Source organism: Stegostoma tigrinum, chromosome 45 (genome assembly GCF_030684315.1).
Source record: "Stegostoma tigrinum isolate sSteTig4 chromosome 45, sSteTig4.hap1, whole genome shotgun sequence".
In the NCBI taxonomy this organism is placed as follows: Eukaryota; Metazoa; Chordata; class Chondrichthyes; order Orectolobiformes; family Stegostomatidae; genus Stegostoma; species Stegostoma tigrinum.
Genome location: NC_081398.1, coordinates 1,088,640 through 1,113,298, shown reverse-complemented (window position 1 = coordinate 1,113,298; position 24,659 = coordinate 1,088,640). Strand labels below are relative to the sequence as shown.

The following is a 24,659-nucleotide window of genomic DNA, read 5'->3' as shown; positions in this document are numbered from 1 at the left end:
GGGTTAGGGTGGGTTGGCCGTGCTAAATTGTCCCATAGTGCCCAGGGATGTGCGGGTTAGGGTGGGTTGGCCGTGCTAAATTGTCCCGTAGTGCCCAGGGATGTGCGGGTTAGGGTGGGTTGGCCGTGCTAAATTGTCCCATAGTGCCCAGGGATGTGCGGGTTAGGGTGGGTTGGCCGTGCTAAATTGTCCCATAGTGCCCAGGGATGTGCGGGTTATAGCGGAGTGGGTCTGGGTGGGATGCTCTGAGGGTCATTGTGGACTTGTTGGGCCGTAGGGCCTGTTTCCACACTGTAGGGAATCTATGAACCCTGTTTTTTTGACCCCTGAGCATTCATCTTCATCCTTAACCACCAACCCTTAATGCCAAACATTAACCACTCATCATTGATTACTGACTCTCGTGTTACTCATTCACACTGACAATTGGAGCCTGAGCTCTGAACCTTACTCTGAATCCTCACCACTGACCATTAACAATTCACTGTTAACCATTAATCCTTGACGAGTAACTCTAATCCTAACTATCCACACTAATCATTAACTAGTAGCCAACTATTGGCTCTCAGCCAGACCCTTACCCATAAACCAGTGACGGAACATGACCCTAATCGCTAACATGAGCCATTAATTGTTTGTTCCAACAGGTAACTTCTGACCTTATGACTGAGCGTAACGGGGGTGGGGGGGGGGAAGAGAGAGAGAGAGAGAGAAAGACAAAAGATTAAAAAAAGGTGCTGTCAGAGAAGGTCGATCCTGGGGGAGGGGAGAAACTGCGCAGCAGTGACCTGGGGTACAGGGGCAACAGGGGGAGTGGGGTGGGGCTTTTAGTGGTGTGTGATCAGGGGGTACGGTGGGTGTTAGGATTTGAGGTATTTGCGGTACAGGGGGATGTGAAGTCTCAGCCCCAGGCTTGGGCTTGTGGGGATTCGGGGAGTATCGAGGGGGATTGCCTCAGGGGTACGGGAGGGACAGGGAGAGTTCGGGGGGGTGTCAGGGACATGAGAGGAGAAGGGTAGAGGGCGAGAGTTCAGAGGTCACAGTGAGCTGAGGGAACCCTTCCCTGGGGAAAGCACCAAGATGATGCACAGACTGGAGTTTCATTGATGGGCTGAATGGCCTCAAGCTGTGAAGATTCAAGGAGATTGCAGGCTCTGTGTGAGCTAGGGGATGGGGCAGGCTGTGGGGCAAATGGGTGTGAAAGGTGGGAGGGGATTCATAAACAACACCACCCCACCCCCAATCCCCCAGCCCCACTTGAAACATCAGCTTTCTTGCTCTTCTGATGCTGTCCTGACCTACTGTGTTCCTCTAGCTCCGCACTGTTATATCTTACCAACAGTTAGCTCTTCACCATAATCCTACCTGCTAACCAACAGTTGTAAGTTGTAAATCCCAACCCTAACTATTAACCTTGGATATGCTCCCCTGCCCCCATCACTATCTGATCGTCCTGAGGCAGGGGGGCACGCAGAGCAATCCCGAAACAAACTGACTGAGCACTGAAGCTGCAGCAAGTGAAGGAAGGACTTTTGAGTAAAGGGAATCTCCTGCAGAGCTGTAAACAAGCCGAGCGACCCGGGCCATTTAAGCTCAGAGTGAGACAAAGAGAAAGCAAAAATAACAGAGAGATTATGGCAGAGAAAGGTAGAAGGGTCAGAGCAAAGGATGGACTGAGAGATGAGACGGAAGCATGAGGATGAGAGAGAGAGAGAGAAATGGCAGGAGCTAGGGGCAGGGTTAGAGAGAGACAGAAACAGGGAGAATTGAGACATGTAAACACAGGAAGCGATAGAGAGAGAGAGAGAAACACAGGGAGACACACAGAAACTGAGAAAGAGAAAGACAGATTCACAGACAGAGACACAAAGCCAGACAGAGAGACAGACAGGCAGACACAGAGAAGAGACACTGAGACACACAGAGAGATAGGCAGACACAGAGACATAGACACTGAGGGAGACAGACAGATGCAGAGACAGAAACTGAGGGAGAGTCACAGACAGATGCAGAGACAGAGGGAGGGGAGTTGTAAGAAGGACAGATAGAGAGATGGAGCAGAGAAAGAGCTGGAGAAGGGAGGGGTTTCTGGGGGTTAGTGGCCTGACAGAGGGATGGGGCAATATCAGTGAGTGGGTACTTGAGGAAGAAGAGTTTACACATTACTCGCTGTCGCAGAGTCTGTGATTGAGTCTCTCCAAGCCCTGACAGATGCTGCACCTCTCCAAACCAGACAGTCCAACTCAATACCACAGGCTGCTCTCATTCCTGAGGCGCTGGCCATCCTAAACCGGGGCTGCGTTTAAAACCCACTCCAGATGTTGCAATGTCACGCGGGACACCCTGAGGTGCTGAAGGGCGCTAGTGCAATGCAGGGACCTTGCCACTGACCCCCTCCTCCTGGTTGGTGCTTGTACAGCCTACAGCCTGTCGCAGCTGGCTGTCAGCCTGACCCCCCAGCCCAAGCCGCCCCCAAACTCCTGAATTCACCTCTCCCCAGCACCACCTCCTCACATGCCACGTGTGGGATTTGCTGTGCTACTCTGTCCGTGTGAGCAGCTGGTCACCATGGCAACGTGCTGACCCTCCTGAACTGACCACTTCTCTCTTTCGCCACTGTTTGATCCTGGCAGACCGTTTAAGTCTGAGTGTGTTTACAACGCAAACAGCTTTTGACACATGCAGGTCCTTAACACAACGTTCTTACGGTGCCTGAACAGAATCGAAATCACACCCAGCAAAACCTGGGCAAAACTGGGCGGGTTGATACACACAACATAACAGGTACACAATCTGTCAGTGCTGAGGGAGGGGGCACTGTCGGAGGGTCAGTGTTGAGGGAGTGGGCACTGTCGGAGGGTCAGTGCTGAGGGAGGGGGCACTGTCGGAGGGTCAGTGTTGAGGGAGTGGGCACTGTCGGAGGGTCAGTACTGAGGGAGTGGGCACTGTCGGAGGGTCAGTGCTGAGGGAGTGGGCACTGTCGGAGGGTCAGTGCTGAGGGAGCGGGGCACTGTCGGAGGGTCAGCGCTGAGGGAGGGGGCACTGTCAGAGGGTCAGTGCTGAGGGAGCGGGCAGTGTCGGAGGGTCAGCGCTGAGGCAGGGGGCACTGTCAGAGGGTCAGTGCTGAGGGAGGGGGCACTGTCGGAGGGTCAGCGCTGAGGGAGGGGGCACTGTCAGAGGGTCAGCACTGAGGGAGGGGGCACTGTTGGAGGGTCAGCGCTGAGGGAGGGGGCACTGTCAGAGGGTCAGCGCTGAGGGAGCGGGCACTGTCGGAGGGTCAGCGCTGAGGGAGGGGGCACTGTCAGAGGGTCAGCGCTGAGGGAGGGGGCACTGTCGGAGGGTCAGCGCTGAGGGAGGGGCACTGTCAGAGGGTCAGCGCTGAGGGAGGGGGCGCTGTCGGAGGGTCAGCGCTGAGGGAGGGGGCACTGTCAGAGGGTCAGCGTTGAGGGAGCGGGCACTGTCGGAGGGTCAGCGCTGAGGGAGCGGGCACTGTCGGAGGGTCAGTGCTGAGGGAGCGGGCACTGTCGGAGGGTCAGTACTGAGGGAGTGGGCACTGTCGGAGGGTCAGTGCTGAGGGATTGGGGCACTGTCGGAGGGTCAGTGCTGAGGGAGGGGGCACTGTCGGAGGGTCAGCGCTGAGGGAGGGGGCACTGTCGGAGGGTCAGCGCTGAGGGAGGGGCACTGTCAGAGGGTCAGCGCTGAGGGAGGGGGCGCTGTCGGAGGGTCAGCGTTGAGGGAGCGGGCACTGTCGGAGGGTCAGCGCTGAGGGAGCGGGCACTGTCGGAGGGTCAGTGCTGAGGGAGCGGGCACTGTCGGAGGGTCAGTGCTGAGGGAGGGGGCACTGTCAGAGGGTCAGTGCTGAGGGAGTGGGCACTGTTGGAGGGTCAGCGCTGAGGGAGGGGGCACTGTCAGAGGGTCAGTGCTGAGGGAGCGGGCACTGTTGGAGGGTCAGCGCTGAGGGAGGGGGCACTGTTGGAGGGTCAGTGCTGAGGGAGCGGGCACTGTCGGAGGGTCAGTGCTGAGGGAGCGGGCACTGTCGGAGGGTCAGTGCTGAGGGAGCGGGCACTGTCAGAGGGTCAGTGCTGAGGGAGCGGGCACTGTTGGAGGGTCAGTGCTGAGGGAGGGGGCACTGTCAGAGGGTCAGCGCTGAGGGAGGGGGCACTGTCAGAGGGTCAGTGCTAAGGGAGCGGGCACTGTCGGAGGGTCAGTGCTGAGAGTGCGGGCACTGTCGGAGGGTCAGTGCTGAGGGAGCGGGCACTGTCGGAGGGTCAGTGCTGAGGGAGCGGGCACTGTCGGAGGGTCAGTGCTGAGGGAGCGGGCACTGTCGGAGGGTCAGTGCTGAGGGAGCGGGCACTGTCGGAGGGATGAGTTTAATGGAGAGTGTTTATATCTGTTTAGTTAGGAGTGTGTGAGTGTCTGTAGGAGCTTCCCGATATCTATTGCACAGCAGAAAGCTGTGTCGGCTCTGTTCGCTGAATGCGAATTTAAATATTACAGGTATATCTCTCTCGGGGCCTTCTCTATAATCGCCATCATATCATAGAATCTCTGCAGTCTGGAAGCAGGCCGTTCAGCCCATCAACTGCACACTGCCCCTCCAAAGAGCATCCCACCCAGACCCATACCCCCTACCCTATCCCTGTAACCCTGCATTTCCTGGTGCTAAACCATGCCTCCCCAGCCTGCACATCCCTGGGCACTGCAGGACAACCCTCACAGCGATCGGACCTGTGTCCCCAGCGCTGTGAGGCAACAGTGCCCCTGCGCCACCGCACCGCCCCCCCACTCTGACCATATATTTCCTGCACACGCTGGCCAAAGAAAGTTTGGGAGGAAGTTGAGGTGTTTCAGAGTGACTACAATCCTGCCAACTGGATGAACAAAAACTAGCATTGAACACAGAGCAGCCTACGATTACACGTCAATCCCGCACAGCAACTTGGACACTCTGTTTTATTCCAGCACGTGCCTGTGCTGGGATTTCTCCCATCTTCCTGTCTCGACCCAGACCCACTGGCACCGTGGCCTGGCACAACATGTGCTGCCAACTCTCCTCGAAGGGACACTTATCGCTGGCCCAGCTGGTGTTTACTGGCAGAGTCAGAGACAGGAGAGATGTCGCTGGTGCTCTGTCACTGGAATGGGAAGTGGGGGAACTTTGATAGGAAGGATAACACACACTGTCCTCCATGCACACGGTGCACCTTAATTTTCTTTTCTCTTCGTAATGATCTCATGGCAAGGAATAAAAATTCCCAACTCCTGACCCTTGAACCATCTGTGTTCAAATCTCATGGTATTTTCAGTCAGAGAGTCTTGGTCATAGAGCTGTACAGACCCTTCGGCCCAACCCGTCCGTGCTGACCAGATATCCTACATTCGCCTAGTCCCAGTTGCCAGCATTTGGCCCATATCCCTCTAAACCCTTCCTATCCATGTACCTGAGATAGTCGGAACTGCAGGTGCTGGAGAATCCGCGATAACGCGGTGTGGAGCTGGATGAACACAGCAGGGCAAGCAGCATCAGAGGAGCAGGAAAGCTGACATTTTGGGTCTAGACCCTTCTTCAGAACCTCTCAACTCCCATACTCAATGCACTGACCAATAAAGGCGAGCGTCCCAAACGCTCCCTTCACCGTCCTGTCTACCACTTTCGAGGAACTATGACGCTGCCCCCCGAGGTCTCTTTGTTCAGCAACACTCCCCAGGACCTCACCATTAAGTGTATAAGTCCTGCCCTGGTTTGCCTTTCCAAACTGCAGCATCTCACATTTATCTGAACTAAACTCCATCTGCCTCTCCTTGGCTCATCGATGGGCAATAAATTCTGGCCTGGCTGCTGAAGCCTATATCTTGGCAGCTAATTGAATGTTGTGTTTTACTGCAAGAGGGGCGGTGTGTCTCCTCTCACACAGGGCCCTGACCAGGCCACATCTGCATCCCCTGGGTTTGGGAAAAGATGCTACTGCATTGGAGACCATTCCCGGAGGGTTTACTGGGCTATAGGAGTTGCTGGAAAAGCTCAGCTGGTCTGCCAGAGCTTTTCCAGCAACTCCTGTCTTCATTCCTGATTTCACATCGTCCGCAGTTCTTTCGGTTTTTACTGGATTAATAACCTGGAATTGGGGGGGAGTGGCTGATGAGGAAGGGCGAGTGTAACAGGGTGTGATTTCTCATGGGGGTATAGCGGATCGCTCACCTCCTTGAGGTGTCCCTCTCAATGATTGCTCCACTGCAGCCTCCTGCTATACAAATGCCCTTCGATGTTCGGGGTTGTCTGTCTGTGGGATGACGGCTGCGTCTCAACTCCCCTTCTTGCTCCCCATCTGCTCTCAGAGCTCCCAACCGACAGGCTCACCTCCCTCAAACTGTGAGGGAATGGCTCAGAAAAATCCTGGCTGCTCCATCACTGCCTCTGTTCATTAAACTCGCTAAGCTGCCTTCCCTACCCTCGAGCTCAGAGACGCTAGAGCTGAGCCGCATTGTTGTCCTCAGTTCCAAGACCTCTGTGGGGAGGTAGGTATGGAAGGATAATGTCCCCGGGGCTAGCAATCCCACGCAGTACCTGACAAATGTTCCAGGGGTGTGGATTCCACAGTTCGGGTCTCCTTGCTGGAGAAAGGATGTTACTGGCCCTGGGAAGGGGTGCAGAGGAGGTTCACCAGGTCGGTTCTAGAGTTGAGAAGGTTGGCTTATGAGGAGAGATTGAGTAGACTGGGGACTGTAGTGTTTGGCATTTTGAAGAGTGAGGGGGATCATATAGAAACGTATAAAATTATGAAGGGAACAGATAAGGGAGGTTGTTTCCACAAGGACTGGGAGCGGGGGGGACACAGCCTCAAAATAACGGGGGGAGCAGATTTATGACTGAGTTGGGGAGGATCTTCTTCACCCAAAGGGTTGTGAATATGTGGAATTCCCTGCCCAGTGAAGCAGCTGAGGCTTCCTCACTGAATGGTTTTAAGGCTGGGATAGATAGATTGTTGAACAGTGAAGGAGTTAAGGTTACGGTGAGTGGGATAGTAAGTGGAGCGGGTTGAGAGGGCGGGGTGGAGGGCGGTGGATGTGGATGGGGCAGAGGGGGTGGAGAGGGGCAGGGGTGGAGGGCAGAGGGGGGCAGAGGGAAGGTGGAGGCACGGATTAAGGGGAGATTGTTTCGACACGTTTGTACCTCGGGTTGGTGTCAGACAGAGTGAGTCGGGAGGAACTTAGTTCTTTGAGAAGGTGACCAAACGGGTAGATGAGAGTAAACCGGTTGATGTGGTGTATACGGATTTCAGCAAGGCTTTCGATAAGGTTCCCCACAGTAGGCTATTGTACAAAATGCGGAGGAATGAGATTGTGGGAGATATAGCAGTTTGGATTGGAAATTGGCTTGCTGAAAGAAGACAGAGGGTGGTAGTTGATGGGAAATATTCGACCTGGAGACCAGTTACTAGTGGTGTACCACAAGGGTCGGTGTTGGGTCCACTGCTGTTTGTCATTTTTATAAATGACCTGGATGAGGGCATAGAGGGATGGGTTAGTAAATTTGCAGACGACACTAACGTCGGTGGAGTTGTGGATAGTGACGAAGGATGCTGCAGGTTGCAGAGAGACATAGATAAGCTGCAGAGCTGGGCTGAGAGGTGGCAAATGGAGTTTAATGCGGACAAGTGTGAGGTGATACACTTTGGTAGGAGTAACCGGAAGGCAAAGTGCTGAGCTAATGGTAAGATTCTTAGTAGTGTAGATGAGCAGAGAGATCTCGGTGTCCATGTACACAGATCCTTGAAAGTTGCCACCCAGGTTGACAGGGCTGTTAAGAAGGCATACAGTGTTTTAGCTTTTATTAATAGAGGGATCGAGTTCCAGAACCAAGAGGTTAGGGTGAAGCTGTACAAAACTCTGGTGTGGCCGCACTTGGAGCATTGCGTACAGTTCTGGTCACCGCATTATAAGAAGGATGTGGAAGCTTTGGAAAGGATGCAGAGGAGATTTACTAGGATGTTGCCTGGTATGGAGGGAAGGTCTTACGAGGAAAGGCTGAGGGACTTGAGGCTGTTTTCATTAGAGAGAAGAAGGTTGAGAGGTGACTTAATTGAAACATATAAAATGATCAGAGGGTTAGATAGGGTGGATAGGGAGAACCTTTTTCCTAGGATGGTGACGGCGAGCACGAGGGGGCATAGCTTTAAATTGAGGGGTGAAAGATATAGGACAGATGTCAGAGGTAGTTTCTTTACTCAGAGAGTAGTAAGGGAATGGAACGCTTTGCCTGCAACGGTAGTAGATTCGCCAACTTTAGGTACATTTAAGTCGTCATTGGATAAGCATATGGACGTACATGGAATAGTGTAGGTTAGATGGGCTTCAGATTGGTATGACAGGTCGGCACAACATCGAGGGCCGAAGGGCCTGTACTGTGCTGTAATGTTCTATGTTCTATGAACTGTTCCCAGGGACAGGAGGGGTCAGGAACCAGAGGGATACCGACTGCAGAGGGAGCCCGAGGTGGGAGGAGGTTTTGGATGGAGGGGCGGTGTGGTTTATTGTGATCTGGGACACTCTCCCTGAGGGGGAGGGGGTGGGGGAGCATACTGAACAGGAACTTTAATAAAGGGGAACTGTAGGGATATTGGAAGAGGGAAAGACTTGACCGTGGGAGAAAGAGCAGAGCGTCGGTGGCACTAATTGGATTTTTAAAATTTCTTTCATGGGACGTGGGAGTCACTGGCTGGCCCCAGCATTTTCTGCCCCCGTCCTTAGTTGTCCCCCTTGAGAAGGTGGGGGTGAGCTGCCTTCATGAACCGCTGCAGTCCGCGTGCTGTGGGTTGACCCACAGTGTCCCTTAGGGAGGGAATTCCAGGGATTCTGACCCAGAGACAGTTGAAAGAACAGCTACAAGGCACAAGGCAGGAGGGTGAGGGAATACTCCCCACTTGCCCCTGGATGGGGGCAGCTCCAACAACACTCGGGAAGCTCAACACCATCCAGGACAAAGCAGCCCCCGCTCGACTGGCACCACATCCACAAACATCCCACTCCCTCCCCCCCACCGACGCTCAGTCGCAGCAGTGTGTACCATCTACAAGATGCTCTGCAGAGATTCACCAAAGACCCTCAGACAGCACCTTCCAAACCCACGATCCACTTCCATCCAGAAGGACAAGGGCCAGCAGGTACATGGGAACACCACCCCCTGCACGTTCCCCTCCGAGCCCCTCCCAATCCTGACCTGGAAATATATCGCTCTGAGATAGCAAGAACTGCAGATGTTGGAGTCAGAGACAACACATTATGGAGTTCGAAGAGCAGGCCAGCAGCATCAGTGGAGCAGAAAAGTTGACGTTTCGGGTTGGGACCCTTCTTCAGGTATGGGGAGGGGGAAGGGAGCTCTGAAATAAATAGAGAGGAGGGGTGGGGCTGGGGAAGGTAGGTGGTTGGTGAGTGCTGGTCAGGAGTGGTGGGGGTAGGTCAGTGAGGTGGGAGAGAAGATGGACAGGCTGTGTCAGGTCAAGGAGGCAGGGATGAAAGGGTGGACTGGACATGGGATGCGGCTGGGGGTGAGGAGATTTTGAAACTGGTAAAGTCCATGTTGAAGCCATTGGACTGTAAGCTCCTGAGGTGGAATATCAGGTGCTGCTCCTCCAGTTTGCGGGTGGTGTCATTGTGACACTGGAGGGGGCCTGGGCTGGACATGTCACTCAGGAGTGGGAGGGCTGTTGGAAAGGTTCACAACCGGGACGTGTTGTTTACCGAGAGAAAGCAGGAACTGCCGATGCTGGAGAACCTGAGATAACGCAGTGTGGAGCTGGATGAACACAGCAGGACAAGCAGCATCAGAGGAGCAGGAAGGCTGATGTTTCAGAAGGGTCTAGGCCCGAAACGTCAGCCTTCCTGCCCCTCTGATGCTGCTTGGCCTGTTGTGTTCATCGAGCTCCACACCGCGTTATCTCAGGTTTTGTTGATTACTGTGTACAGAGCGCAGGTGCTCTATGAAACAGTCTCCCAAATCTGTATTCGGCCTCCCCAACGTAGAGGAGGCCACATTGGAAGGAATGGATACAGACCAGGTTGGAAGATGTACTGGTCAATCCCTGTTTGATTTGGGAAGTTTGTCTTGGGCTTTGGATGGGAGTGAGGTGGGGTGTAGGGGCAGGTGTAGCACTTCCTGCGGTTGCAGGGGAAGGTGACGGGGATGGTGGGGTCAGTGGGGAGTGTGGAGCGAACAAGGGAGTCACAGAGAGAGTGGTCCCTACGTAAGGCAGATAGTGGTGAGGAGGGAAATATATCTTTGGTTGTGGGGTTAGATTACAGGTGACGGAAGTGGCAGGGAATGACACATTGGATGCGGATGTTGGTGGGTGGTGTGTGTGGACAAGGGGGAATTCTATCTTTATTTTTGTTGGGGAGCGGGTTGTGAGGGCAGAGCTGCGGGAAACGCAAGAGATGTGGTTGAGACCATTTTTGATCAACAGAGGGGGTGAGGGGGCTGGTGAAAAACGAGGGCACCTGGGACGTTCGGGAGCGGAGCGCTCCATTGTGGGAGCAGATGCAGCAGGGGCAGAGGAATTGGGTGTAGGGGGTGGCATTCCTGCGGGAAGGTGGGTGAGAGGAGGTAAAGTCCAGGTAGCTGTGGGAGTCGGTAGGCTTGAAATAGATGTAGGTGCTGAGACGGTTAGTAATGGGGACAAAGGGGTCCAGGATGGGGAGGGAGTAATCGGAGATGTTCCCGGTGAATTTGAGGTTGGGATGAAAGCTGCGGATGATCTGTTCAAGATCCTTATGGGAGCATGAGGCAGCGCCAACACAGTTATCAATGTATCGGAGGAAGAAGTGGGAGATGGTGCCAGATTAGCTGCGGAAGAGGGATCGTTCCATGTGGCCTACAAAGAGGGAGGCGGGGCTTGGGCCTGTACGGGTGCCCACAGTCACATCTTTATTTTGTAGGAAGTGGGAGGAACTAAAGGAAAATTTGTTGAGGGCTTTCTTGCCATTCCTTCACCTGTTGCTGTGTCAGAATCCCTGGAATTCCCTTGTCGATGGTGGGACAGGCTTTGGGGGAGTCAGGATGGGAGTTACTCGCTGCAGGATTCCCAGCCTCTGACCTGCTCTTGTAGCCGCTGTGTTTATGTGGTGAGTCCAGTTGAGTTTCTGGTCAACAATAACCCCCAGGATATTGATGGTGGGGGGGGGGGGGTTCAGTGATGGTAACACCATTGAATGTCAAGGGGCAGTGGTCAGATTGTCTCTTATTGGTGATGGTTACAGCCTGGGATTTGTGTGGGGTGGATGTCACTTGTCACTTGTCACTCCAAGCCAGGATATTGTCCAGATCTTGTTGTATTTGAACATGGAATTCTTCAGTATCCGAGGAGTCACGTATGGAGCTGAATATTGTGCAATCATCGGCGAACATTCCCACTTCTGACCTTATGATGGAGGGAAGGTCATTGATGAAGCAGCTGAGGACGGTTGGGCCTAGGACACTGCCCTGAGGAGCTCCTGCAGAGATATCCTGGAGCTGGGATGACTGACCCGCCCACAGCCACAACCATCTTCCTATGTGCCAGGTTTCACTAACCACCAGAGAGTTTGCCCCTGATACCCAGTGATACCAGTTTTGCCAGCGCTCCTCGATGCCACACCTGGTCGAATGCAGCCTTGAATATCAAGGACTGCCACTTTCCCTCCCCCCTGGGATTTAGCTCTTTTGCCCATGTTTGAACCGAGGCTGTAATGAGGTCAGGAGCTGAGTGGCCCTGGTGGGACCCAAAACTGGGTGTCACTGAGCAGGTTATTGCTGAGCAGGAGCTGCTTGGTATCAATGTTACTGACACCTTCCAGCACTTTACTGATGGTCCAGAGGAGACTGATGGGGCGGGAATTTTCTGGGATGCTGATTGTGTGTGTGTGTGTGTGTGTGTGTGTGTGTTTGTCTGTGAGCGAGTGTGTGTACGTTTGTGTATGTGATGTATGTGAGAGAGCATGTGTATGTCATGTGTGCGTGTGTGTGTCATGTGCGTGTGTGTATGTGTTGGTGGGGGAGTGTATGTGTGTGTTACTGTGTGTGTGTGTGGTAGGGGAGTGTATGTGTTGCTCATTTTCTGTGTGTGTCTGTGTGAATGTTTGTGTCAATGTGTGACTGTGAGTGTGTGGGAGGGAGTTACAGACTGGAATCTGATCGAGGGGGTTCGGGGGGGGTTTATATGCAGAATAACAGATACCCCCCGCCGGGGAGGGAGTTACAGACTGGAATCTGATGGAGGGGGGTCGGGGGGGGGGTGGTTTATATACAGAATAACAGATATCCCCCGGGAGGGAGTTACAGACTGGAATCTGATCGAGGGGGGTCGGGGGGGGGGGGTTTATATACAGAATAACAGATACCCCCGGGAGGGAATTACAGACTGGAATCTGATCGAGGGGGTTCGGGGTGGTTTATGCACTGAATAACAGATAACCGCTGGGGAGGGAGTTACAGACTGGAATCCCATCGAGGGGGTTCGGGGAGGGTTTATATACAGAATAACAGATACCCCCGGGAGGGAGTTACAGACTGGAATCTGATCGAGGGGGTTCGGGGGGGGTTTATATGCAGAATAACAGATACCCCCCCCGGGGAGGGAGTTACAGACTGGAATCTGATCGAGAGGGTTCGGGGGGGTTTATATACAGAATAACAGATACCCCCCTGGGAGGGAGTTACAGACTGGAATCTGATCGAGAGGGTTCGGGGGTGGTTTATATACAGAATAGCAGATACCCCCGCGGGAGGGAGTTACAGACTGGAATCTGATCGAGTGGGTTTGGCGGGGTTTATATACAGAATAACAGATACCCCCCGGGAGGGAGTGACAGACTGGAATCTGATCGAGGGGGTTCGGCAGGGTTTATATACAGAATAACAGATACCCCCCGGGAGGGAGTTAAGACTGGAATCTGATCGAGGGGGTTCGGGGTGGTTTATATACAGAATAACAGATACCCCCCGGGAGGGGGTTACAGACTGGAATCTGATCGAGGGGGTTCGGGGTGGTTTATACACAGAATAACAGATACCCCCCCCGGGGAGGGAGTTACACCAAAATGTAAACGATGGGAATGATTAAGTCAAGAACTCTTTCAAAGGGGCAGTTGCACCACTGACTCTCCGAATGAACTCTTCCTGTGTAATTTTGTGGGCAGGAAAAGATAGAACAGAACTAACCGAACAATCTTGTTAAAAAATTCATTTATTGGTGGTAAGTCCAGTGAGGATATTTTTAGCAAGAAAAGACTGTGTAATGACTTGGTCACAGGGTGTGGACAGAATCAAAGACAAAATTAATAAAACCCGAGTATCAGCATCATCGAAGGCAAGAAATCTCGGAGAATTTCCTCAAAGATCCATCTTCTCTCTGTCGCTGAATCCAGTGCTAAATTTTTTTTTAGTATTTTTTTGCATAATTTAAACTCTAGGAACATTTCTTCAGTTGAGAAAATACTTATGTACTTTACAAAAATTAAAAAAGGCTAAAAAATAAAGTAATTATTTACATCACATACAAATGACAAACCGTCGCATTGTCGTGGATCGGGGTGGGGGGTTGTGGTGGAAGAACATTTTCTAAAAATACACAAACTTCATAAAAAAGTGTCACAGACAAATTGCTAAATGGGCTTCACAGACTGAGCACTCAGCTTCCCACATCCTCACTCCCACCCCCCGCTTGCCATTTGGACCAAACTGCACCCCCCTGTCTGACAGGCATCACAGAGAGGGAGGGATGGAGGGAGACAGAGCGGGAGAGGTGGAGGGAGAGACAGAGAGCGAGAGGAGGGGGATAGAGGGAAAGACGGGGGAGAGAGGAAGGGTCGGAGGGAGGCACAGGGATGGTGGGAGAGATGCGAGAGAGGAAGGGTTGGAGGGAGAGATTGAGAGAGAGAGGGAGAGTTGGAGGGAGACAGGGATGGTGGGAGAGACGGAGGAAGAGGGATGGGTGTCAAGCGAGACAGAGGGAGGGAGAGAGAGTGAGACAGAAAAGTGGATCAGAGAGGGAATATTGAAGATGAGGATGGCGGCAAGAGGATGGAAGGAGGAAGGTAGAGAGAGAGATGGAGGGGGACGTGAAGAGAAAGAAGAGGAAAAAGACAGAATGAGATGGAGTTTGAGTGGAGCAAGAGCTGGAAGGTGACGGACTGAACGTGCCAGACACAGAGAGAGAGACAGAGACAGAGAGAGAGAGAGAGACACAGAGGGAGAGATAGAGAGGGAGAGATAGAGAGAGAGAGAGGGAGAGAGAGAGACAGGGAGAGAAAGAGACAGAGAGAGAGAGACACACAGAGAGAGAGAGAGAGATGGAGGGAGACAGAGCAAGAGAAATAGAGCGAGAGAGACAGAGAGAGAGAGATAGAAAGACAAGAGAGGGAGAGAGAGAGACAGAGAGAGAGAGACAGAGAGAGAGAGAGAGACAGAGAGAGACAGAGACATACAGAGGGAGAGAGAAAGAGACAGAGAGAGAGAGACAGACAGAGAGAGAGAGATAACATGGGGGCAGAGAATTTGAGAGCTTTGGGAACTGAGAGGAGTTGGGGAGGTCTTTCTGCCCTAACCTAGCAGTTATTCCAATGTCCAACAACCATCCACCACCTCCCCACTATCCGCTCGGGCAGCAGGAGCACAGGAAGATCCCAGAGCCTGACGCACTGGGCCATGCGAAGGCAGGTTCGAGGGGAATGAACGGGGCCAGTGAAGTTAATTAGAGAACAGCAGCAACATGTTCTGACCCCTGTCCTGGGGAATAATCTGAGCGGGAGGAATGGGAAGGTGTCACAGTGTGGGAACATGGCAGATCCCACACAGCAGCGAGTGGGAAAGATCATCTCCAAGGGGGAGAGAATCAAACCCAACCACGTTCAAATGGGGCACAGCCAGTGTAGAGGGAGCTTTACTCTGTACCTAATCCCGTGCTGTCCCTGTCCTGGGAGTGTTTGATGGGGGACAGTGTAGAGAGAGCTTTACTCTGTACCTAACCCTGTGCTGTCCCTGTCCTGGGAGTGTTTGATGGGGAACAGCGTAGAGAGAGCTTTACTCTGTATCTAACCCCTTGCTGTCCCTGTCCTGGGAGTGTTTGATGGGGGACAGTGTAGTGGGAGATTTACTCTGTACCTAACCCCGTGCTGTCCCTGTCCTGGCAGTGTTTGATGGGGAACAGTGTAGAGGGAGCTTTACTCCGTATCTAACCCCGTGCTGTCCCTGTCCTGGGAGTGTTTGATGGGGGACAGTGTAGTGGGAGCTTTACTCTGTACCTAACCCCGTGCTGTCCCTGTCCTGGGAGTGTTTGATGGGGGACAGTGTAGAGGGAGCTTTACTCTGTACCTAACCCCGTGCTGTCCCTGTCCTGGGAGTGTTCGATGAGGTCAGCTGATACTGGGATAGTTGCTCTCTTCTCAATGCGCCAAGAATATTCCCAGTCTGGGATTGGGAATGTTGAATCCAGTGTGTAGTCCGTTCAAAGCCTTAATGTTGTCCTTCCGTTCAGGATTTCCTGGGAATGTCAGGACACAATCCACTCTTTCCCCTGATATCACGGAAAGCACATTTAATGAAATCCCGACCAGCTCCGTGCCTCATTCCCAGAGTGGAATTCCTGGATATCTACGTGACTCCCAGCCAGCAGCCTGTCACTGTCTCAGGAGAGTCCGGGGGTGCGGGGAGGGGGGATTGCGATTAAACACTGGGGCCCTGTCGCTACCATCTTCTGGTGTTGGAGGGTGTAGGCCGAGACCACACGTTGAGGGCCTGTGGGTGAGGCTGCCATCGTGGGCGCTCTGCAAATGAACTCCTGCCAGGGTTTGGGGGGGGGCCCCGGTTACCGTGTCAATGGAGGGGGGGGTTAGTAAAGGCTTCCTGCACCCCCACCCCCCCCCACCCCGGTTACCTCCATCCTCCGTGGAGCACAGGCCCCTCCACCTTGGGGTTGCTTAGCAACTAATCACTAACCCATCCATTGCGGCGTTACCACAGCGACTCTCTACCCCTGACCCCCAACACGCCCCCCCCCCCAACCCACCCCCTTTCTTCAACCCACATCCCTGTTGGGGTCGGGGGTCGGGTGTGGTCATGTCTGCAGATTTGAGGTCTGGCTGGTTTTCCTTCTTCTGGCCTACTACTAGGAGTGGGCCATGGCCATTGGGCGGGGAAAGAGAGCCACGAAAATCCCCACCCTCAGGAGGACCGGGAGTGGGGCGGGGCAGGATTTGGCCATCACCCTGTTGGCTGCTTGCTACCAGCCTCTTGCCTTGGGGCACAGTCGGACTCCAGACAAACCCAGGGGCCTGGCAGCATTGATTCGGAAAGTTTCTAGCGTTGGCAAGTCTCTAATGCCACATTGACCTACCAACAACCCCTCCCCACCCTCCCCAACATCTTCCCGTTACCCACCCCGGCTCAACAAGGAAGCGATGAGCCGCCATCTTGAATCACAGTCTGCCAATGAGCGCGTCCCCCTCCCAATTCCGAAAATGAGGTGATGGGATGGTCCCTGGGGATCGCCGGGTGTTGTGGGGGGGTATTTCAGGGTGGGAGGCAGGCAAACACACTCAGAGGGCAGTCACTCTCCACAGGGGCAAATTCACTTTGGAGCTGCATGGTGCCTCAGAGGTGCCTCACAGCCCCAGGGACCCCGGTTCGATCCCACCCTCGGGCAACTGTCTGTGTGGAGTTTGTGCATTCTCCCCGTGTCTATGTGGGTTTCCTCCAGGTGCTCCGGTTTCCTCCCAAAGTCCAAAGATGTGCGGGTTAGGGTGGATTGGCCGTGCTAAATTGTCTCGTAGTGCCCAGGGATGTGCGGGTTAGGGTGGATTGGCCGTGCTAAGTTGTCTCGTAGTGCCCAGGGTTATGAGGGTTAGGGTGGATTGGCCATGCTAAATTGTCCCGTAGTGCCCAGGGATGTGTGGGTTAGGGTGGATTGGCCGTGCTAAATTGTCCCATAGTGCCCAGGGATGTGCAGGTTAGGGTGGATTGGCCGTGCTAAATTGTCCCGTAGTGCCCAGGGATGTGCGGGTTAGGGTGGGTTGGCTGTGCTAAATTGTCCCGTAGTGCCCAGGGATGTGCGGGTTAGGATGGGATTGGACGTGCTAAATTGTCTCATAGTGCCCAGGGATGTGTGGGTTAGGGTGGATTGGCCGTGCTAAATTGTCCCCTAGTGCCCAGGGATGTGCGGGTTAGGGTGGATTGGCTGTGCTAAATTGTCCCATAGTGCCCAGGGATGTGTGGGTTAGGGTGGATTGGCTGTGGGAGGTGCAGGAATAGGGTGAGGATGTAGGCCAGTGTGTCAGTTGACTCGATGGGATGAATGGCCTGCTTCCACACTGTAGGGATGCTCTGATTCACTCAGTCTGGGGGTGTGTTATGAGGGGGGGAGCATGCGGGAGGAATGGTGTCTCAGACGCACTCGGATCTGGTCCCCCTCTCTTGGTGGGAGTAGATCAGGAGGCGAACCTGCTCATTCCTCAAGTTGTTTAGGCCATCTGTTACCGCTCCGATCCCACATGGGCAGGAGCCACGCAGCTTGCCTGTTCTGGCTTGTCCTCCCGACTCGCGGGGTGATACGTGGAGGGGGGCGCGGTTGAGGATGGCACAGCAAGGGGGCTTTGGGGGTGTCAGAGTTAGGGACCAACTTCCTTGGTGGGTCTGACCCACTTCAGGCTCCACGTCAACTTTCTGGGTGGGGGCAGGAAAGTAGACCTGAGAGATCAGCCATGATCCCATCGACCAGGAGAGAGGGCTAGAGGAAATGAATGGCCTCATCGTGTCCCTGTTCCTGAGGGTCTGGGGTGGCCCGTGGAACAGCGTCTGTGATCCTAATCTCACGCTTACCCCTTGATACAAAATATGGACATTTAACAACCCCAAACCCCACCTCACTCTGCCTCCTCAGAGCCGGGAGGGTTTTACGTTGAGTTCTGTGTATATTCCCCACTCCCTCGGGGTTGAGTGGGGGGGAGGGATGGTCTCCTTTTCCAGGATCCTTCAGAGTGGTCTCGGTCCCTCGTCCGCTTGCCTGTCTCCAATGAAATCAGGCTCTTAAGTACATTGTCGGTTCCTCACCCTAGGTCCTTCTGGCTCCCCCCCAATCCCCCCAAACCAACCGTCCCCAACACCCTGCCCACGAGAGGGGAGGGGCAGCTTCCGGAAAGTTCTGAGGACCATCCCATCAGCCCCCATCCCTGTGGGAAGGCCAGATCTGCCGCTCAGTCCCGGGCCCGGGGGGTGGTGCTTCACACGCGAACCCCCCCCCCCCCCACCCCCTGAACCCCTTCCCGCTCGGGAAGCTCCGGAAAGTTCCGGAAAGAGACCGCCGCTCTGAGCCCCAGCCGCAAACCCCTCCGCTCCCTGCCACCCCACCCCACCACCCCCCCAAACCCCAGCAGCTCACACCTTGTAGTAAATGTTGGCAGGGCTCTGAGGTGGCATCTCCTGCACAATGTAGACAGGATGCCCATAGTCACCGCTCACCTTCTCGTAATGCGGGCAGAAGGTGCTTTCGGAAGTCCTGAGGGGGATGATGATGTCACTGGGCTCAGAGCCTGCCCTGTTGTTATTCCCCGTCGTGCCCCGTTTGGGGCTGGTCAGGGTGCTGAGGTGGAGGGATGGCCGGTGACCCTCGGCCAGCTTGGAACGCCGCTGCCGGTGGCACAGCACCCCCACGGTGACACCGGACAGCAGCAGCAGCAGGAAAGCGACCCCCCCCAGCCGAGCCGGCGATCAGCGGGATGTTGGAGCCGGGCACTGTCCCGTGATCCTCGTCGTTGCTCCCGCTGGAGTTGGTGAGAAAGACTGCGGGCAGTGAAGAGAGGAGCAAGGTTAGTAACATGGCAGCATTGATCTGCCTCCTGACCCATCCTGACCTGGGGCTGTGGGGGGTGGGGCATCCACAACCTGAAATATCAAACTTAATCCTAACCCTAAACACAAACGCTAAACGTAAACCCTTAATCAAAACCCTAAACACAAACCCTAAACATAAACCCTAAATGTAAATCCTTAATCCAAAGCCTAAACACAAACCCTAAACATAAACCCTTAATCCTAACCGTAAACACAAACCCTAAACATAATCCCTTAGTCCTAACCCTAAACACAAACCCTAAACATAATCCCTTAGACCTAACCCTAAACACAAACCCTAAATGTAAACCCTTAATCCAAACCCTAAACACAAACCCTAAACATAAACGCTTAATCCAAACCCAAAACATAAACCCTTAATCCAAACCCTAAACACAAACCCTAAACGTAAACCCTTAATCCAAATCCTAAACACAAACCCTAAACATAAACCCTTAGTCCTCACCCTAAACACAATCCCTAAACACAAACCCTTAATCCAAACTCTAAACACAGACCCTAAACACAGACCCTAAACACAAACCCTAAAACCAACCTGAACCCTAAACACAAACCTGAACCCAACCATTATTTAGAAACCCCCAACCCTAAAGTAAACCCTGAACAAACAGCTTTTTCTGTGATATTGTCTCACACAATTGTGGAACGGTTTCAGTGCTGAGACAGGCCAATCAGCCCATCAAGTCTATGCCAGCTCCCTGAGCTATTTTACTAATTGTTAATCTCCTGCCCTGCTTCCCCCCCAGCCGCGTATTCCTGCACACTAATTCCATCCACATACCCAAACCATTCTCCCCTGGAATGCCTTGATTGCACCTGACCCTACCCGCTGCCATATTTCAGGTCCATGCATTCCAGATTTAACCACTCTCTGACAGAATATCTCCTCACATCACCATTGCTTCTTTAGCAAAACATCTTAAATCTACAGCCTTCTACAGCAGGAACAGCGTCTCCCACTCTGAAACAGGGAGGTTATGCTGCAGCGGTACAGGGTGCTGGTGAGGCCACACCTGGAGGACTGTGTACAGTTCGGGTCTCCTTACTGGAGAAAGGATGTTACTGGCCCTGGGAGGGGGTGCAGAGGAGCTTCACCAGGTCGGTTCCGGAGTTGAGAGGGTTGGCTTACGAGGAGAGATTGAGCAAACTGGGATTGTACCCACTGGCATTTAGAAGAATGAGGGGGATCTTATAGAAACATCTAAAATTATGAAGGGAATTGATAAGCTAGCAGGGAGGCTGTTTCCGCTGTTGGGGGAAATTAGAGCGGGGGGGGGTGTGGTGGTACAGCCTCAAAACAATGGGGGAGCAGATTTAGGACTGACTTGGGGAGTTGGGCGGCACGGTGGCTCAGTGGTTAGCACCGCTGCCTCACAGTGCCAGGGACCCAGGTTTGATCCCACCCTCGAGCGACTGTCTGTGTGGAGTTTGCACATTCTCCCCGTGTCTGTGTGGGTTTCCTCCGGGTGCTCCGGTTTCCAACCACAGTCCGAAGATGTGTAGGTTAGGGTGGATCGGCCGTGCTAAACTGTCCCATAGTGTTCAGGGGTGTGTGGGTTATAGGGGGATGGGTCTGGGTGGGATGCTTCAAGGGGCGGTGTGTACTTGTTGGGCCGAAGGGCCTGTTTCCACACTGTAGGGAATCTAATCAAGAATCTTCTTCACCCAAAGGGTTGTGAATCTGTGGAATTCCCTGCCCAGTGAAGCAGCTGAGGCTTCCTCACTGAATGGTTTTAAGGCTGAGATAGATAGATTGTTGAACAGTGAAGGAGTTAAGGTTACGGTGAGCAGGTGGGTAAGTGGAGCTGAGTCCATGAAAAGATCAGCCAGGGTCTTATTGAAGCAGACTCAATGGGCTGAATGGTCTACTCCTGTTCCTGTTTCTTTACGTTTTTGCAATAAGTCAAATCAAAATTTCTCTCATCTGTAACTGAGCTAATGACCTTGAGATGTCTAGCTCCTCAGATCCCTGCCAATGTGAGTGGTCCTTATATAGACCATAACAACTAGATCCTGCCCCTCCCAGCTCCTCTCCAGTTCCCAAGCCGAGATTCAGAACCCTGGGAATCGTCTAGCGGTTGCCGTATCCAATTTGACAGGACGGGTACAGTTCCCTTCACACAGGCTTCTTCGCTGCTCAACCTGAAGCTAGCCTGAATCTCCCACACCCGTCAACGCGCAGATGGCTGAATGCTCAGGAATGGGTTAAAACCAGCCTCTGATTTACAGAAGTTCACACACTGATTGCTGGAAAAGATCCAACTGCAAATCTGATTTAACGAGAGAAAGGAAGGCAGGAGAGATGGAGGGACGAAGGGGTGCTTTACATTAGCTGCGAGGGGTTAGGGCAGGCACTAATTCCATCTACAAAAGCAAGGCCTTAGCAGAGATAATGGTGCACAGGGAAATGGTCCCACAAGCATCTGCTCGCCTGGAATAAAAATAGTTTGGGTTCAGGGACAGACCAATGTTTAATGTCAATGGGCTCACAGCAGTGGGCTAGGCCTCATGGGAAGCCATTGGCAACCAGCCTACAACCCCTCCGTCCACTAATAATATCATCAAAGCTGACTCAGAGCATTGGCAGCAGGTCAGAGCTCCCAGAAATCCCAGCTCTCTACCCCACCACCCCCCCATTCGTGTCTGTCTGTCTGTCTGTCTCTCTCTCCCTTGTCCGTCTCTCTCTCTCCCTCCCTTTCTCGTACATCTCTCTCTCTCTTTCTCGTCCATCTCTCTCACTTTCTCGTCCATCTCTCCCTCTCTCTCTCTCCCTTTCTCGTCCATCTCTCTCCCTCTCTCTTTCTCGTCCATCTCTTTCCCTCTCTCTTTCTCGTCCATCTCTCTCTCTCTCCATCTCTCTCCCTTATCTATCTCTCTCCCCCTTGTCTATCTCTCTCTCTCTCTCTCCCTCTCATTCATCCATCTCTCTCTCTCTCTCTCTCTCTCTCGTCTGGCTCTCTCTCTCTTTCTCCCTCTTTCTGACAGTCATACAGCATGGAAACTTCAGTCCCTTCAGTCCAAATCATCTGAGCCAACCAAGTTTCCTAAACTGACCTTCTCCCATTCACCAGCATTTGGCCCCTATCCCTCTAAACCCTTCCTATCCATGTCCCCATCCAGATGCCTTTTAAATGCTGTAATTGTACCAGCCCCCACCACTTCCTCTGGCAGCTCACTCCATACACGCACTACCCTCTGTGTGAAAAAGTTGCCCTTCAGCAGGGCAGGCTCGATGGACTGAATGGCCTCATCCTGTCCCTGTGCAGGTGAACACTCAGAGGGCAGGGTGAATCAGCAGCTCCCCCCCACTAACACATAGACAGCAGGAGTGTCTCCTATTTCGAACTGAGATAGATGGGTTTACAATGAATGCAGGGACGGAGGGAGACAGAGTGCAGAGAGCACTCAATGAAGACAAGAGATGGGATTTCTATCCTAGGTCAGAAATTCCCAAACAATAAAGGTGTGAAGAGGGAGAGAGAGAAGGGGGAGGGAGGAAGGAAGGTGGGGAAGGGAGGGAGAGAGAGAAGGGGTCAGGGGAGGAAGGGAGGATGAGAGAGAAGAGGCAGGGAGGAAAAGGGAGAGAGAGAAAGGGGGCTGAAAAGAGAGAGAGAAGGGGGAGGGAGGGTAGCATGAGAGCTATGAGGGAGGGAGAGAGAGAAGGGGTGAAGAGAGTGAGAGAAGGGGGAGGGAGGAGTAGAATGAGAGGATATGAGGGAGGGAGAGAGAGAAGGGGTGAAGAGAGTGAGAGAAGGGGGAGGGAGGGGTAGCATGAGAGCTATGAGGGAGGGAGAGAGAGAAAGGGTGAAGAGAGTGAGAGAAGGGGGAGGGAGGGGTAGAATGAGAGGATATGAGGGAGGGAGAGAGAGAAGGGGTGAAGAGAGTGAGAGAAGGGGGAGGGAGGGGTAGAGTGAGAGGATATGAGGGAGGGAGAGAGAGAAGGGGTGAAGAGAGTGAGAGAAGGGGGAGGGAGGGGTAGACTGAGAGGATATGAGGGAGGGAGAGTGAGAAGGGGTGAAGAGAGTGAGAGAAGGGGGAGGGAGGGGTAGAGTGAGAGGATATGAGGGAGGGAGAGTGAGAAGGGGTGAAGAGAGTGAGAGAAGGGGGAGGGAGGGGTAGAATGAGAGGATATGAGGGAGGGAGAGAGAGAAGGGGTGAAGAGAGTGAGAGAAGGGGGAGGGAGGGGTAGAATGAGAGGATATGAGGGAGGGAGAGTGAGAAGGGGTGAAGAGAGTGAGAGAAGGGGGAGGGAGGGGTAGCATGAGAGCTATGAGGGAGGGAGAGTGAGAAGGGAAAGAAGGGGGCAGGAGAGAGAGAAGGGGGAGGGAGGGAGAGACTGAGAGAGACAGAGGTAAGGGAGTTTAAGGGAAAGGTGAGAGCTCAGGGAGGGGACCGCGCAAAGGGACAAAGGCAGATGGAGAGGGCAGAGATCATTTTGAGGGCTTGGGAGAACACAACATTGAAAAGGCATCTGGATGGTGACATGGATAGGAAGGGTTTAGACGGACAGGGGCCAAATGATGGCAAATGGGACGAGATTATTTTAGGGTGTCTGATTGCATGGAGGGTTTCGGCCAAAGGGTCTATTTCCATGCTGTACCGCGCTATGATGATAGCTGCCTGAACACTTTTAATGCCTATCCCCCACCCCATCTCCATGACCCTGAACACCAACAGTTATCAGATCTTAGATGTACACAAACAGCGAGCTCCCACAGCTCTCCGTGGGAGAGAATTCCCAAAGTTCACAATCCTCAGAGTAAAAAGATTTCTCCTCATCTCGGACCACAGTGACATTCCTTTATTTTGAGGCGGTGCTGCCTGGCTCTGGGCTGTCTGACCCAGGGAAACAGCTGACCTGTCCATCCCTCTCATTATTTTGTCGGTTTCAGTGAGACCACCTCTCATTCTGTGAAACCCAAGAGAATACCGGGCCAGTTTGTCTGATGGGACAGTCCCACCATCCCAGGGTCAAGGCTCCCTCCCTCTGCAACGATAATATCTCTCCTGACAGAAGGAGAACAGAACTACACAGATTACTGTGAGGTACAAACCCCTTGATTCAATCCCTTCACCGCAACCCCGCCCCCCCCACCCCCGCCACTGGTCTGGGGGAGCACTATCCCAGACGTTCCACATTCACTGGGAGTGGGGAGACTGTGTGAGGGAATCTGTCACCACACCCCCTCCAGCGGCACCAATGCCATTTCTGTGCTGGGGGGTGGTCACAATCGGACACAGTGCTCCCCCCCGGGAGATATTGAGCAGACCCTGTCTGTTTTCCAAGCTCAGATTTTACCCAAGACCCTCCGTCTAAGAAGGCAGCAATAGGGTTTGAGTGTGGGACCAGGGCAGGTGGTGTGGGATTGGGGTCAGGGTGGGGGGTGTGGGATTGGGAGCGGGGGGGTGGGATTGGGGTTGGGGTGGGGGCTGTGAGATTGGGGATGTAGGATTGGGAGCGGGGGGGGATGTGGAATTGGGGGTTTAGGATTGGAAGTGGAGGTTGTGGGATTGGGGTCAGGGTGGGGGTGTGTGAGATTGGGGGTGTAGGATTGGGAGTGGGGGTTGTGGGATTGGGGTCGGGGTGGGGGTGTGTGAGATTGGGGGTGTAGGATTGGAATTGGGGGTGTGGGATTGGTGCGGGCGGTGTGGGATTGGGGGTGGGGGGTTATGGGATTGGGGGTGTGAGTGGGGGGGTGGGGTTGGGGGAGTGGGATTGGGCGTGTGGGATTGGGTTTGTGAGATTGGGGGTGTGGGACTGGTGGTGTGGGATTGGCGGTGT

The 24,659-nt window shown here is 53.6% G+C and overlaps 1 pseudogene; it reads right to left on the bottom strand.

Moving 5' to 3' along the window:
• Nucleotides 1-18,390: 18,390 nt before the first annotated feature.
• Nucleotides 18,391-24,659, bottom strand: part of LOC125448643 (ephrin-B2-like) — a 72,694-nt pseudogene continuing 66,425 nt past the window's right edge.